Raw genomic sequence first — 5,171 nt, 5'->3', positions numbered from 1 at the left:
CTATTCATTTTAGTGAACTATATGTCTGTAACCAACCACTTTAAATTTGTCAAACAAATAAGTGTATCTGTATATCAACCTATCTTTTGTTCTATCTACAAAGACTTTACTTTGTATTACACTCTGTTTGTCTCTCTAGCAACAATTTTGCTTCTCTCTAAATATTTGAATTTCAATAAACTTTTTTTTAAAAGTCTTTGACAATATCTTTTCAGCTCTACCCCCCACTGTTTTATAATATATTTACATTTACTATTTCATGAATCTAAGATATCTGTTTTTGAACACTCACACCACTCTCTATTGTGTGAGCATAGTTTAAAATGTTTAGCTAAAGTCAATATCTTAAACAAATAATGGTATCTCTATATGCACCTAACTTTAGTTAGATCTAAAATGAGTTTGCTTTCAATTACACTATGTTTGTCTCTCTCTATCAAAAATTGGGCTTCTCTCTATAATTTTTAAAATCAAAAAACAATTCTTTTAAAAGTAATTGTAAATTTCTTTCCAGCTCTACCACCCACTGTTTTATAATATATATACACCTTTCATTTGTACTGAATCAAATATATTTTTAACATGTCACACCACTCTCAATTGTGTGAGCTTTGTTTAAAAGTTTAGATAAAGTGAATATCTCCAAATAATAATTGTATCTCTATATCCACCTCTCTTTTGTTAGATGTTCTCTCTATATATTGTAATATCAATAAAGATCTTTCTCACTATCTTTTCAGCTCTACCCCACACTGTTTTATAATATATACACCCTTTTTTTGGTCCAAATACAAGCTATCTTTGTTTGACCTCTAACACCAATCTCTATTGTGTTAAAATAGTGACAAAGGTTATATAAAGTGAATGCAAATTGGATTTTAATACAAATGTGGTTCTCTAAAATATGTGTATTCTATTGTTCAGGAAATGAATAGTAAAATATTATATATTTATAAAACAAACAAAATAATGATGTGTAATCAATATTTTAAGATAATGAATAATTCAACAAATTTTAATACTGGAAAAAGTATTTTGATTTCTAAAATCATACTCTATTGTTCTCTTATATCCAATTTATAGATATAATAACAAATTAGATAGACATAATATCAATGTGAGGAACTAATATAACCAAACAAGATGTAATATTTGGCATTTGTTATTAAAATAACTCAAAAGGAATTAAAGGGGATCACATCATATTGATCAGAAAGATAGCTGAATACAAATAATGTTTATGTACATACATAAATTATAATACATCTATACTAATATGAAAATATTACAACAAATAATAGAGACTGAAATTAACTCTTTCATTGGATATACAGTATTTAGATACTTACAAATTACAGTAAATAAGTAGATGTTCTATAGAATACAAAAATAATGTTTTTGGCATTGCAGCAATCATATTTTTTTTTATAAAAATGTATTATAACGTAATAATAAATTAAATTTATTAAATAACATTTAATAAAGTTAGTTTATATTCAATTGAAATCTAAAGAATTATCGTTGTGTTACTTTGCATAAGCAAAATCGAAAATAAGAAAAGTGCATTTTTATTATTATCATCTATTTAAAAATTTATATTACCCATTTTTAATATATTAGTAATATCATATTTGGCTAAATTAGTAAGATTGACAAACAAATTTTGATAAAAACATTATGTTTGCGCAAACGATAGTCAGTTTTTACATTGCGGTTCTTTTGAGACAGAAGGAGCTTGATATCTTACCCAGCGGCGCGATCTTACAAATGGATACAATGAATGAAAAATAAGCGATCGCTACACCGCTAGCAATGCGCATGCGCTACTCGCGAACGAGCTCAGACTGGAGTGGGTTGAGTCGAGTCCAGCGCATGCGCACAATCGGCGACTGACGTCAGAATTGCCGGGCTAAACCCCTGTAGGGGAAACAGCGGATTGGATATTTATCGAGCAAGCTGGTGTCAATCAAATCAAGGAAAATGTCGGGCGGACGAAAGATTAGACACAGGACAATGTTTGAAAGGTAGATAAAGTTATATTTCGGCTTGATAATTTAAAATTGATGAATGAAACTTATGTTTTTTTTTTATAATAGCACACATAGCGCTAAGTAGTGTTATCAACTTTACCTTACCTTTAATGACTTAGGCCGTATCCAGAAAAACATGGCTGAGGTGGCAACTCTTTTAGGCCCTAATATTCAAAGATTCTCCAGCTTGGAAAGAGATTTTAGTTTAGACTTTACAAAGGCTGAACTCACTGAATTTACAAAAGTACAAGGTTGGTACTGTGAGATCTCTCTCATTTATGTGAAGCAGAGACAACAGTGCAATATGGCACTGCATGGTATCTGAGAGTTTTACACTTTGTGCTTTTTATTTTACTTTACACTTTAGATTGTGTCCTTTCAGTATTATTATATTTAATCTCTGCTCTTTCTCATTTATATTTTATTACATTTAGATTGACTATGTTTTGAAAGTTTCTTTGTTACTTTAATAATGTAGGATCATACTTTGTGTATTTCTGTGTAGCTTTTACAAATAACATTGCACCTTGTATTTGTTGCATTGCGAACTAAAAATGACACTTTTAGAAAGTGGGAGGGAGAGGGCATTTGCCCGGCTGATCAAGACAGTTCCCAGGTTATGTCTGAAGCTCTCTCACAAGTCTTGTGAAATTTTCTAAGCATTTAAAAAAAAAAATATTTTATTAAGATTCAAAGATCAAACAAGATCACATGCAACAATGAATAGATTATAATAAGAAGTGGGGACACACAGGTCCCCTGTTCCAATAGACACAAAAAAGAAGTGTGTGGACACGCAGGTCCGAAGTTAGTCATTATAAAGGATCAAATCTGTATATAGCCCTTCCATCATATCGGAAGGGATCTTTTAAACAAATAATTAAATCAAAGAAAATTGATACATTACACTCATGTTGTGCAGTGGAGGCTCCTCTATAGGAGCACTTGAGCACGTGAACCCCCTGACCCCTGAAGAAAAAAAAATAGTGAGAAAAAAAAAACTAATTACATTTTTAAACTTTATTTTCTAACTAAATACAAAAATCCTCCAGGCTCCACTGCAGTTTTGACATAAAAACATTAAAATTGCAGTTTTTAATTCTTTAGGCTGAAGTGGAATGGGCTTTTGCCTAATACTTCTATCTATCGCACATGCTGTGCAGTGCGATAGATAGAAGTATAGGCAAAAGCTCTTTCCACTTTGAGCCTGCATTGCCTTCAGCGCCACCTACAGGCCAGCCCATAGCTTTCATAACCGCACAGCTCTTAGTGTGCGAGAGCCAGCTGTCACGTGACACTCGCACACTAAGAGCTGTGTGTGTGTGGGAGCCGGAGGAGGAGCATCGTGGACTGTAAAGGTCACCATTGCGACCGGGCCCCGAAGGTCTCTCCCACAGGGGGGCCCTACTCCTCGAGTGGCAGCCGCAGAGAAGAGACTAAGTCTGACTGTGAAGGCACGCATAACGGTGAGCTCAGGGTGGCTGAGGGAGGCCGGGGGGCAGCAGCCGTGTGACCGTGTCGGCTGAGGCTCTGGCTGGAGACGGAGTCAGTGTAGCAGCTGCTCAAATCATGCTGTCAGTGTCGGAACTACCGTAAGGAACACTACTTGTCATCTGATCTTTTCTCTTGAGACTGCCAGTGCCCATATATGATGCAGGGTCAGGAATAATATTTTATAGTATTTGTTGACACTTTAAGTGTCAACAAATACTATAAAATATTATTCCTGCATCATATATGAAGGTTGGCAGTCTCAAGAAAAAAGATCAGATGACAAGTAGTGTCACACTTTCAATTACACCTCCATTGTATTCATTTCCGTCAGGGAATATATGGGTAGTACTGACTTAGAGCTTTAGAAATTTTTTCTCTGTCCTGGTTGTCTAGCCCTAGAGGAGCTTTTTCTCTGTCCCTTTCCCTATTCCTTTGTCCAACCATAACCTTGTGTAGTCCTAAAGAGCCTACAGGGATGTTTTCCAAAAAAAATTGCTACTGCTACTCTGAATAAAATTTAAATACATTTATAAATAAAAACAGAACAACAATCACTTAAATGGGGACTATGGTAATGCTTTTTTTATGGGGAACCAAGTTTTTAATTTCAATTATCCATTTTGCAAAGTAATTTTATGTTTTACTAGAGATTAATTTATTAAATAGAATAGATTAGATTGTATACTTTGTGTTAGATTTAGATTTTTTTATTCAACCTTTAAAAGCCAGCAGTAACCTTTGTACATTTTTCTACCCTTTTAATAATACCTTTTCTTCTCTCCATACATTGATTCTAAAAGACTCCTTGTTTTTTGATTGACATGCCTCCTGGCTGACATATGTATTTAGTACATAAGTATTTAGTACATATGTCAGCCAGGCATGTCAATCAAAAAATTTGTAATGCGTGCTAATTAAATACAATAATATTTTACTCTGAAACCCAGTAACTAAGATTAACATTAGACTTATGAGCTGGATCACTAGTGTTTTATGGATGGGTCCTTAGCTAAAGTTGTGGGGTCATGGTAGTGCATCTTAGGTGTGTTATGGGTGGAGTAAGGCATGTCCTGGGTGGAACTGGGGAAGTGCAATTCACTGCTGCTTTTCATACAGGGGCGTACTGTGTCCCACAAACTGAGAATAATGTTGAGGAATCAGTCAGAAAGTTGAAGTTACGCCGGGTCTGGATATTTCAACAAGACAACGACCAAAAACACTGCTGGTTCAAATGGGCGTGACTTTCTCAAATAGGCGTGGCTTTCTCAAATGGGTGTGGTTTTCTCAAAGGGGTGTGGCTTTCTCAAAGGGGCGGGGTCTTGTGCACCACCATCTTAAAATTCACCAGCCGCCACTGATAAAATATACAATGTTACAGAAACAAAATAGTGCAAAACAGTAACAAAAAACATTTACAAGTATCTTGTCCAGAGGCACAGCTCCACAAAAATTAACTATATATCAGGGTCCTATTGTTACATGAACTTCAAATACCATAAGAGTATTTATAGACAATATCAGATACCACCATCCACTCTACTTTAAGTTTACCATAATATCTGTGGTTACCTGTTGTGATTCTAGCCACACAGTATAGGGCATATATCATTTTTATCTGACATCATAACAGCCTTATATATGTATGGC

Source organism: Bombina bombina, chromosome 3 (assembly GCF_027579735.1).
Source record: "Bombina bombina isolate aBomBom1 chromosome 3, aBomBom1.pri, whole genome shotgun sequence".
NCBI classification, from domain to species: Eukaryota; Metazoa; Chordata; class Amphibia; order Anura; family Bombinatoridae; genus Bombina; species Bombina bombina.
Note: the sequence above shows the minus strand (reverse complement) of the source record.